We start from the raw sequence: 12,869 nt of genomic DNA, 5'->3' as shown, positions 1-12,869 counted from the left end.
GGGCAGATGTGGTGAAAGCAACACCAACTTACTGAATGACTTTCTACCTTCTTTTACCTGAACAGTATTCCATACCAGCCCCATCACCATCATCATTCATGCCTTGTGTCTTTTTCCGTAAATGCATAACCTGGTCAAATCACTCTTGAGTCTCAGCCCACTTCTCCTGACTCCATGATTCCATTTCCTTAGTTCAGTTTCAAAGCTCCCCAACATTGCTCAGAAGAAACGGATATTGCTAGGTTTTAATTTTAATAGCATAGGTCTTCTCTGTTGTGTGTCTAATGCTGACATTGTGGTGGTCTGGTCTTAGTCTTCCTAAAGTTATGACATATGACCCACAAACTCGCTGTTTTCTTTCAATCTATTTGGCAGTGAAAGATAACCCTTCAATTAATCCTGTAGTTGGAGTTTACATAGGTGGGAGTGGCACCTTCTGTCCTCCCTGTTAGTGCGCTAGCCTGCAACTACTACCCCTACAACACCTTTAAGATGCCACCTTAGGAAAAACCCTGCATAGGAAGACTCCCTCCCTTCATCTATTCAGGTAACAGAACAACTATGGATTGAAGTGAACTATTTTAGTTTGTAATAAACTCCTACTAAAGAAGATGTTGTCTGCGTGTACTGCATTTTTTTAGGCAAAATAGGCAAGGACAATCATCCCCAGTGGTCATGATATACTTGCAAAGGGCAGTAGAGCAAAGATTTAAGTAAATCACATAAACTCTTTTTAGCAGATTAAAATAACAGGCTACACTAAAAGACAACAGTGCAAACTAAAAGTCTAAAACGCCAAAATAAAGATTTGAGATGCAAATGAAGTAAAAAAAAAATCCCCTTTATTATTTACAAATAGAAAACCCTCCCTCTCCACCCACAATAGCCCCACCTGCTCCCCAAACAAATAGTCCTGTCTCCAAAAAGTCCAAAGAAAAGTCCAAAGTCCAGCCCAAATTCCTCCCCAACCTCTCCACCCACAACAATTCCATCCCACGAAAAAAAAAAAAAAAATAAAGGGCTAAAATGAGATCCAGTATCTGCTGAATGCTGGCAAGCCGGCTCTCCATCCAGTCCATCTGCTGCAGGATACATTTGCGCAATGCCCTGTTGGAGAGGTAGGGTGCAGCAGCAGGTACAGTCAGGGACCTAAACTGCTGGTGGCAGCACTGGTGATTTACATGTCCTAGAGGCTGGGGGCTAGTTTGCTGCTCTGCTTGGTCCTTGGTCTGAGGCAGCTCTTTTGACCTCTTCCTCCTCCAGGATAAGCAGACGCTGATGTTCTGCTTGGATGTTTCCCAGCCTCTGCTGCCACAGATGGGCCACTATCTCCTGCCTGGTTGGTGGTGGTCATCGAGCAGGAGCAGATATGTCAAGAAAAAGAAGAATAAAAAGACAAATTGTAAACAATGCTCTGAGCAAACACTTCTTCAAATGATAGATAGTTTGTGGCACAGTAGCAGTACACTGCTGGTCCTCTAGGGATGTTGAAATTTGATATGATTATGATTAGGAGAGTCACAGGGCCAATATTTTATTTGTTTACCTACACATGCCTCCTATACAAAGCACTGACTGTGTGGTGGAGAAGAATTAAGGCGGATTAAGATCAGATTAAAAACAGTGATTTTATTTTCTTTTAAAGGCTTTTTTAGTAACTAAACACACACATTTAGTAGAAAAAATGAATTCCCTCTCATTTTGATAAATAAGTCATTAAGCACTATGGGGTACAAGTTGTTGTGCCAAATAATTGGAGGCATGCTAGCCAGCGTTTCAAGTACATTGCTACTGTCTGCAGCTCAAGCAGCTGCAGCTGACAAGTATCTATCTTTAATTCCAGTGGCCCTGCACTTCTCTGCATGCCTTTCACTCAGTTTACTTTTTACCCTGACTCCAAAGAGATGGATGAACAAATATGATACGTCACACATGTCATGCATAAAATGCAGATATATTTATTCTATCTACCATAAGTAGGCAAGGGTATGATGCACGAAACTAAAGTGAAAAAAATAGACTATATAAATTGTAATTGGCATGTTCATCACAGAGAATCCCCTACGTCAAACTTGAAATCAAATCAGGCACTTACTTTTCCCACTTTACTCACTGGTCTCACCTACCATCACACATTCTTTCCAATAAATTGATTTGCTGGGCAGAAAGGAAAGGAAAGAATCTTGACTCACTCTACTGCAAAGTAAGGCAAATAGATTGGGCAGGTAGGTAGAGCTTTTGCTATAGAAGAATAGAGGGGCATCGTTGATCTCTCTTCAGAAGAAGAGCTCCCTTCTTTGTTCATCCAAGCAATTATTCAATTGTTCTTTCATTCTTCCCCTATATACACCCATAGCCACCATGATTTAAGATTTACTTTCCCTCATTCAGTCATTCACCCAAATTCACAATCCTTTATCCATCCATTCAGTACCCACACTATCCACCCTTTCTTTCAATCATCCTTTCACCCATCCATCTAGTAACCCACTACCAATACTCACCCACACATACTTTTTCATCTACCCATGCATCCTTTTCTTTCACTCTTTTCACCTATTCTTTCTTTTAACCATCCGTTCTTTCACGTTTCTATCAAGCCATCATTTTTAGCGTACATTATGTGCACTTTTGCTGCATTGCAGACAGAAGTGACCATAACTGACCTAACCACCACTGTAGCTGTAATGCGGGGGGGTCATAAATCCGACCACAACGACCTTGTAGCTAGTGACTAAGAGTAATTGTCAGTAAGCAAACAATATGACTTACCATCGCCCGTCCCTGCCGCCGCATCTCCCCCTCCTGCTCCATCTGCTTCTGCAGTGGTAGAACTTGAGCTGGCTCCACTGGTTGGTGTGGCTATAAAAAACAGTATACAGTTTTTAGATGCCAGGTACACCTCCCAATCTAAATTTTTAAATAAAAAAATGCAACCGCAATACTTCATTACAGTTCGGTTAGCACTGCAGTATCTTCTGTCAAAAATATCACTCTAGGCATTTTGCTGGAATATTACAAAAGCCAGGTAGTCAAGCCAACCAAAACTTTGCGTAACAGAGGGGCAGAGCTATAGCCATTGATTGACAATGACTCAGAATCATTGAAGAGCAATGAAGGGGTGGAATACTAAATGGTCAATCAAAGACAGAAAAAAAATAATGCAGGGATAACAGGAATTAAACTAAACATGGATATGGGAGTTGGAAAAAAAGGAGACATCATAAAAAACTAAACAAGGCAAAATTAAACATAGTATAAAAGTGGGAAGAGGTAAATGTTAGGGAAATAATAATAATATTAAATAATAGGACTTACTAGGATGAGCAGAGCCATCAGCATCGGCACTGGTGGTCAGGGCCTCCCCAGCTCTTGCCAGACCTGCCGGTGCAGTGCCCCACTCTTCTCGTCCTTGGGTGCCGAAATAAATAAGATTAAAAAAATACATTAGTGGTACTGTTAATCTCCACAAATATAACAGACAAATGCAATAGCATTGTGCTTAAATCAGATTGCTTTTGGTACTATACTAGTGTGATCAACGATCGATGAGTTGGCTGTACTCCTAAAATCCCTATTCCAAATTTCCTTAACAAAAACTACATTTGGAACTAATGTACTGCAGTGAATCATCTTTCATTCTATTCTCATTTCTCAAGCCCCTTGATGGACCAACTCAGTCTCTCTTTTTTGCATTGCATGCATGCTTGCATCACTGGGAAATTGCTTGGGACCATTCAAGCTACATAAAGTTTTAGAGAATGCTAACTCACTGATAACACTAATTCACTATAGAGCAGAGGTCTTCAAACTGGGGGGCGGGCCCCCCTTGGGGGGCCTCAAGTGATCCCAGGGGGGGCGCCAAACTCTGTCCAAAAGAAATATTATACAGATAACATGCCTTTGTTTTAAGCAGAAGCATGTTATTGCGGTTTTAAAAAGGTAACAGTACTTAACTGCAATGTTTAAATAGCTTTAGACCTATTTAAACATTGCCATCTTTCTAAAATAATTGTGAAAAATACTGAGGGGGGGCCCAATGATTTTGATTTTTCAACTGGGGGGGCGCGGCATTAGAAAGTTTGAAGACCACTGCTATAGAGACAGGAGGACAGAGTAGTCTGCATTGCAATGGCTTTTTAAAAAATTAGCCAAAGCGAGTGCCTACCTACGAGTGTGATGTCATGACATGCACCTGCCTAGCTCTAACTGGAACACATAATAAAAAATATTCTTAACGAGTGGAAGCCGCATGCTATACTAAAAAAAAGTTTGCATTGTAGAACACAAACACAATAATAATATAATATTCACTAAACCCCGGTATCTCGACGCCTAGCAGGTTGAGCAGATCCTGATTGATTATATCTGCCCAGCGGTGCGTCAGCTGCTGGGTGGTGCACTGGACTTGGGTGGTGACCCAGACCAACCGGCGCACCCTACCCCAACATTGCCGACACTCCCACAGGTGGTAACCACTCCCAGGCCTGTGCAAGCTTGGAGGGGAGGTGGTACTGCACATTAAAAAAAAAAGAAAGAGTGCTGCCACCTCCTCCTCACTAAAGTTTGGCTGAGGTTGCACCCCTTGGCAGTGGCGCCACCCACAAGGAAAGCGGCCGGGGTTGTCCTGCTCTGCAGTGGTGCTGAGTGGGGTAGGTTGAAAAGAGAAACAAGAGGAAAGGGAAGGAAGAAAGTAATACGGGAAAAATTTGGCAGTGACATATGCCCCCGGGACCTGGCTCACACTTTTTTTTTTTGCAACCATTCCCAGATCTTCTATGATTTTCCCTGTGAAAATTGACAATAAATGCTTTTTGGCCCAGGCGGGGTCACTGGGAGAGACCCTAACACCCTGCCCCCTTTTCTTTATTTTTAACTTTTTGGGGGGGATTCAGCTAAGTCGGAGTCCCAAAATGGATAGCAACAACTCCTGGTTGAAGTGTTGGCAGCCAATCAGATCTCAGCATGAGATCTGTCAGATCCACTGAGCCTTGTATGCCTAGATATGCAATTTGCTTTGTCCTTCAATATAACCTTGAATACTGAACAGATTTAAACCAAATTACAAAAAGCGCACCTTCTGACCCAAGAGCTATCTTTCTGCTAAATTTAATGTTTTCCATCCAGCTGTTTGAGCTGTAGTCTTGCTCAAAATCCCTATGGGAAATTGCATGGGGGAAACGCATTTGGGGCCCTTCCTTTTTCTCGCCCCCCACCTGATGAATCACCCTGAATCTTGTCAGACAGCAACTGTAGTGCACGGCAAACTAGTTATATATATATATAAATATATATATATATATATATATATATTCAAAAAGACGGCGCAACTCAGTAAAGCACCAAAAGGCTGCACAATATCCAAGAGCTTGTGAGAAAATAGAGAATGAACACACTTCAAAAAGTCATTCATGTGAAAAAATCGACAGCTCCATTTATTACATAAATTCATAAAGGCAAACAAAAAATAGAAAAAAGGCACTTCAAAAATGTATATACTGCTAATCAGTTATATGCCCAAGCCAAACAACACACACAGGCTGTCCCGGCCAAATGTCGACGCGTTTCGGCAAAAGCCTTCAACTGGACATTGGCTGACATTTTTACACCATCTATTTAACTCTTCTTGTCCTTCTTTCATTTCAACAATGTAACCAAAGAGTTGTGCAATGAGGCGGCCATATTGTAACGTAATAGTCTTCAATTCAAACTATTAAAACTTGTCCATATACTAAAACCCAAAACATAAATGTCACATTATATATAATTCATATGATCCCTTGTATCATCCTATTCTGAAAACGATCACTTAAACATCAATTTTTCCAATTGCTAGCAACAATATACAAAAACTAATTTTTATACATATAATAAATATTAAACATATAAATATATATATATATATTTTGTAAATTGTACATAATTCTTAGCATCACTATGACAAATAATTTATGTATAAATGAATTTCTAAAATGTGATATAAACATCAATAAATTCATCGATACATACAATGTCTATGTTCTACAAATAGAATAAATAATTCCAATATGTATATAAAAGTGAGATGTTAAAAAATTAATATACATCAATGAATATTTATTTCATCATAGCTGGTACCAAAAATTAAATATCTAATTTCATCTCAGCAGTGATATCGAAATCATTTAGGAACTGTAAATGAAATAATTTACAAAAGGAACTAAGGCCTTATTTGATGTTAATTGTACACCAATGAAAAGGATCATATTGTAATATAGGACATTTAAATAAAACAGAAGGTCCCTATACGTTAAGGACCAATTCAATTTGGAAATCTGGACCAAAAACAAACAGCCTAACACTCACCCTGAAATACTGATTGAAGATAATTTCAATTATTGTGCAAAATTACTCAACTAGGTGTAAAGAAAGATATATACATACTAATTAAAAAAAACTTCTTTCATAGTCCGTTGCTGATATTCACAATCACAAACAGTGGAAAATTTCATTGTGATATCTATTATCACATACAAGAATTTCATTATTTATAAATAGAGGCTATAGGAATTTGAATTTTCACAGATGTACATAAACTCCGCATCCAGATTGTGTCCCCAAGGGTTTTCAGAACCTAATAGTAAAATCATCTTCGATTCAGTTTGTCTTAACAAAGCAGTTCTATTACCCCCCATGTAGTGACAGCAATGGTTTTTATCCCATAAAATGTCAAAGAGCTACAGTTGCCTTCATGGACATCCCAAAAGTGTTTAGCTAGGGGATATGATGGATCATGATTTTTGATTGCTCTGAGATGTTGTAAAAACCTTACTTTCAATTTATGAATGGTGCTGCCTACATATTTCTTGTGGCAGCCACATTCAATCACATATACAACATACTCAGTGTCACAAGTAATGCGGTCAGTTATTTCACAAACTCTACCCTCAAACGTAATGTACGAATGAGTGTTGTACGCATATTTGCAAGATTTACAGTGGCCACATTTCCAAAAGCCCAGACTTTTCTTAGATAGCCAAGATCGATTGGCTTTGGAACAAAAAAGACTTTGTGTGAGATGATCACCTAATGACCGGGTTTTGCGATAAGTGATCTGGGGATGTAAACCCACACTATCTTTAATAGAAGAGTCATGACGCAAAACATGCCAATTTCTTTGTATGATGTTACTTAATTGAGTATGTTGAAAATTAAATTCAAGAAACAGCCTAGGAGGAGATCTATCACCTTGACATTTGTCATCAATACCTCCTGATTTAAAAAGCAATTTTTCTCTCGACATATTCAGTACTCTCAAATGGGCATCATTTAAGATCTTCCGAGGATAACCTCTCTCTAGAAATCTCTGTGTCATGATAGCAATTTCAGTATTGAAGCATTCATCATCAGAACAAATTCTACGAGCCCGTAAAAATTGACTGTATGGAATGCTCCATTTTAGAGCTTTAGGATGACCACTGTTTCCATGCAAAATAGAATTACATGCAGTTGGCTTGCGGAATACAGTAGTCTGCAACGTTTCATTATGGACGGTTATCTGAACATCTAAAAACTCAATGGTACAGGCACTGTATTTTAGATCAAAATGGATAATAAACTCATTATTGTTAAGTACATTAACATATTGAGCCAAAGATTGTTCATCACCATCCCAAATGAGAAAGAGATCATCAATGTATCTGACCCACAGAACCACTCGTTCCATGTAGTCACTATTGAAATCAGACCACGCTACCTCCTTTTCCCACCAACCCATATACAGGTTTGCGTATGTGGGAGAAAATGAAGCTCCCATTGCTGTCCCCTGTTTCTGCAGGTAATATTCATTATCAAATAAGAAAACATTATGGGTAAGGCAGAATCTCAACATAGTTCAAAGCATGTTAGTGTGTTGAAGAAATTCTATTTTGTGGGTGCCCAAAAAATGTCTGCAAGCTTGAATGCCATATTTAGGCATGATGGAAGTATAAAGGGCAGTGACATCCATGGTGACCAATAGAAAACTGGATTGCCATGGAATGTTATGTATTTTAGCTAAAAAATCATTTGTATCTCGCAGATAGGAGGGCAATTCAGTTACGTAGGGACATAAAAACAAATCCAAATATCGAGAGGTATTTTCTAAGAGGGAGGAATTCATACTAATAATTGGTCGACGGGGGGTGTTTCTTATTTTTGTGGATCTTTGGTAAGAAATAAATGCAGGGAATTTGTAGAAATTCAACCTTCAAGTAGAGGTACTCATTCTGATCAATTAGGCCATTGGTACACCAAGTATCCAGCATCTCCCAATAAATAACCCGATATTCAGTAGTAGGGTTGGTGCCTAATTTCTCATAATGGTCCCTGTTGGATAATTGGTGATGGACCTTCTTAACGTAACTCTCTACATCCATGATTACAATGTCAGAGGGCTTGATGACAATCGTACCATTGGACTTTAAATCATTCAAATCTTTCCAATCCATAGCTGAAAAATTGATTCTCTTAGATCTTTTCAATTTATTACCTTTCCAATCATTGTGAAAATGATCAATATCATCAACCACCAGTTCATAAAAGGTGTCAATTAAATTACCAGTGGGTAACTGTGGATTGAATTTACTGGAGGGTTTTAAGGCACTGGAAATAGTGTGATCTACTGTGAATCCCATAGTTTTCAAAGTTTCATTGTCAGTGCCTCTGCTATCACTCATAGTTCCTCCTGTACTGATCAAGTCACCAATTTTTACTAAATCGGAGACATCATTGATGCGAAACCCAGAAAAATTGCCCACATTCTTGTTTGACTCTGATAAATTGTCCTGTGCTTTATTGGAAAAATGCTTCATTAAACGCAATTTGCATTTGAATTTGTATAATTCTATTCTAGTGTCAACATAATCCCAATTCACATCCGGACAAAAACTCAACCCTAGTTTGAGAATGCGTTTTTGATTCTGGGTCAAATCAACCTTAGAGATATTCACAATGATGTTGAAATTGTCAATTTGGGAATCCCCCTCTAGTCTTGATGTTTGTAATTTCTTCCTCTTCCCCCTCCGCGTCTTGTGCCTCCTCGACCTCGTCCTCTGTTCCTGTTTGATTGTGGCTTGACTAATTGTAGTAGTCGCATTTCCCCGTGAAAATCCAATTTGTTGGAAGAAGCCTCATCAGCCGATTAACTCAAATCAGAATTCTCATCTACAGAATTTACTAGCACATTTGAGCTATCCGTTGTTGAAATTGTATCTTGTGCTCTAAGAGTGTTGTATTTTCGAGCAAACGTGTAAATTTTTCCTAATTCATAATCTTTTTTGTCTCTATTGAATTTTGAGGCCTTGCAAGTTTTGATTTCATCTTCTTTTTTTGTAATACGTTCTTCCATTTTCACCAATAGTTGTTGTATTTCTTGAGAACTACCCATTTTTTCCAATTCTTTCGTTAACTGTTCAATCTTATGTGTTTGTTCCTCCATACGTCGTTTGGATTGGATAATTAAAGTTTCCATCAATTTGGAAGAGCAATCAGATGTATGTGATCTCCATTGCTCAAGTAAATCGGGATCTATATCACCAAGAGTTGGCAAAATTAGAATTCTTAACCCTCGGGGTACTCGACCATTTTCGATATATTTAGTTAACGAAGTCATTTCCCACCATTTTTTCAATTCTAAAGTCCGTGCCTTTTCCAATTCAGAAACGATATTTGCTGCAGTACGGATTAAAGGATTTGTAACAGTTGATGTCCCTGAAGCATTATCAAATAAGGTGGTAGCTGCTTGTTCCCATAAGGCTCTTCGATTGGCCATATTGTATTTAATTATTCAAAAGGTGGTACTATGGAACCACGTAAAAAATAAGGGCCAAAGGCAACAGCTTTAAAACGGGGTTCTCAATATATAAATAGCAGTCTGTTAGTGCAAAAAAACTCCAAAAGACAAAAAAAAGGGGGGAAAAAGACAAAAATCAAGCGGAAAAGAGAAACCGATGAAATTCCAAAAATGTATGTTTAGAAAAATGTGAAAAAGTCCTTATGCAGACAACCGGACTATAAACAACGGGACAGTGTGTGCGAATATAATTTAAGGAGCCGCCGTGAATTGTCAATCATTCTCTAGAGCAAAAAACAACCTAGCTCAAAACATCCATTTAGGCTTTCAGCGGATATTTCAAATATTTGACTGAAGTAGTCCATCTGAGCCGTGCTCCAGTGAATTGCCGATTATTTCATTTAATAACCCCGTGAAAAAATCCTCCTTACCTCAGAGAAGTCTTCCGACTCTCTTCAGCAGCTCCGATGATACACAGGAGGAAAAACCCAATGTTCCAACGGAGCGGTACAGCGTGAAAGTTCCTCTTCAAAGGGTCTCTGGTAACAAAGTATCACGTGCACTCAAGACAGCGTGCTAGCCAAGCCGCGAACCAGACAAACGCGGAACATTTATTCTAAAAGACGGTGCAACTCAGTAAAGCACCAAAAGGCTGCACAATATCCAAGAGCTCGTGAGAAAATAGAGAATGAAGACACTTCAAAAAAGTCATGTATGTGAAAAAATCGACAGCTCCATTTATTAAATAAATTCATAAAGGCAAACAAAAAATAAAAAAAAGGCACTTCAAAAATGTATATACTGCTAATCAGTTATGTGCCCAAGCCAAACAACACACACACGCTGTCCCGGCCAAATGTCGACGCGTTTTGGCAAAAGCCTTCAACTGGACATTGGCTGACATTTTTACACCATCTATTTAACTCTTCTTGTCCTTCTTTCATTTCAACAATGTAACCAAAGAGTTGTGCAATGAGGCGGCCATATTGTAACGTAATAGTCTTCAATTCAAACTATTAAAACTTGTCCATATACTAAAATCCAAAACATAGATGTCACATTATATATAACTCATATGATCCCTTGTATCATCCTATTCTGAAAACGATCACTTAAACAACCATTTTTCCAATTGCTAGCAACAATATACAAAAACTAATTTTTATACATATAATAAATATTGAACATATAACAAGATATATATATATATATATATATTTTGTAAATTGTACATAATTCTTAGCATCACTATGACAGATAATTTATGTATAAATGAATTTCTAAAATGTGATATAAACCAATAAATTAATCGATACATACAATGTCTATGTTTTACAAATAGAATAAATAATTCCAATATGTATATAAAAGTGAGATGTTAAAAAATTAATATACATCAATGAATACTTATTTCATCATAGCTGGTACAAAAAATTAAGTATCTCATTTCATCTCAGCAGTGATATCGAATTCATTTAGGAACTGTAAATGAAATAATTTACAAAAGGAACTAAGGCCTTATTTGATGTTAATCGTACACCAATGAAAAGGATCATATTGTAATATAGGACATATAAATAAAACAGAAGGTCCCTATACGTAAAGAAAAGGACTAATTCAATTTGGAAATCTGGACCAAAAACAAACAGCCTAACACTCACCCTGAAATACTGATTGAAGATAATTTCAATTATTGTGCAAAATTACTCAACTAGGTGTAAAGAAAGATATATACATACTAATTAAAAAAACTTATTTCATAGTCCGGTGCTGATATTCACAATCACAAACAGTGGAAAATTTCATTGTGATATCTATTATCACACATAAGAATTTCATTATTTATAAATAGAGGCTATAGGAGTTTGAATTTTCACAGATGTACATAAAGTTCCGCATCCAGATTGTGTCCCCACGGGTTTTCAGAACCTAATAGTAAGATCATCTTCGATTCAGTTTGTCTTAACAAAGCAATTCTATTACCCCCGTGTAGTGACAGCAATGGTTTTTAGCCCATAAAATGTCAAAGAGCTACAGTTGCCTTCATGGACATCCCAAAAGTGTTTAGTTAGGGGATATGATGGATCATGATTTTTAATTGCTCTGAGATGTAAAAACCTTACTTTCAATTTATGAATGGTGCTGCCTACATATTTTTTGTGGCAGCCACATTCAATCACATATACAACATACTCAGTGTCACAAGTAATGCGGTCAGTTATTTCACAAACTCTACCCTCAAACGTAATGTACGAATGAGTGTTGTACGCATATTTGCAAGATTTACAGTATATATATATATATATATATCTATATATTACCTAGTTGCTACTAGGTAGTTGTAGTTAGGACCATGTTTCTGAAGAAAAATATTTTTTTGACTTGCCTATATCTTGGCACCCTTTAACGGATCTTCACAAAATGTTCCCAAAAAAGTGCCCTGGTGATTCTTGTTGCGCACACAAAGTTTCGGGGAAATCAGTCAAGCAGGGGCTGAGAAAAAGGGGAGGTTATGTTTTACATGTTAATTCCCATAGGACCTTTTGACACGGCTACAGCCCAAACCACTGGACGGAATCACATCAAATTTGGCAGAAAGCTATCTTTCGGTACACAGATTGCTCTTTCACTTATTTAATCTAAATCTGTTCAGCAGTTTTTGAAACATTAAAGTAAATCCAAATTTGTATATCTGTGATCATGAAGCCTTTACGAACATTGAAGACCTCATGCAGGTAAATGCCCAGCTCTGATTGGATGCCAACACTTCTAACCAGGAAGTGGATTCGGCTTGAGTCCAGTCCCACAAAAAAAAGTGTAAAATAAAGAGAAGGGGCCATGGTAGAGTCATCCTGATGTCACAAATTTGCATGAAAAATGTAAAAAAAAACAAAAAAAAAACACCCATGGGCTCCCATGCTTATTTTTTTATAAGCCCAAGGTTGGGCCAGGTCCCAGGGGCCTTTTTTTCAAATAGGGAGGGCCTCCTGCCCCCCCCCCCCTGCACCTTCCCACGGAATTTACTAAATTTGCTGTGAGGGGCCACGTGGCTACCCTG

The 12,869-nt window shown here is 38.0% G+C and overlaps 1 long non-coding RNA gene across 1 annotated transcript; it reads right to left on the bottom strand.

The window, feature by feature from the left end:
* Positions 1–678: 678 nt before the first annotated feature.
* Positions 679–3,413, bottom strand: LOC138302003 (uncharacterized). The gene is made up of 3 exons (XR_011205212.1): positions 3,319–3,413; positions 2,773–2,862; positions 679–1,336 (listed from the first exon to the last, which is right to left on the bottom strand). It is a non-coding gene; the product is annotated as an uncharacterized lncRNA (long non-coding RNA).
* Between the last annotated feature and the right edge of the window lie 9,456 nt (positions 3,414–12,869).

The sequence above is a fragment of the Pleurodeles waltl genome, chromosome 6 (assembly GCF_031143425.1).
Source record: "Pleurodeles waltl isolate 20211129_DDA chromosome 6, aPleWal1.hap1.20221129, whole genome shotgun sequence".
Lineage (NCBI taxonomy): Eukaryota > Metazoa > Chordata > Amphibia > Caudata > Salamandridae > Pleurodeles > Pleurodeles waltl.
Note: the sequence above shows the minus strand (reverse complement) of the source record. Positions and strands in the feature narration are given on the sequence as shown.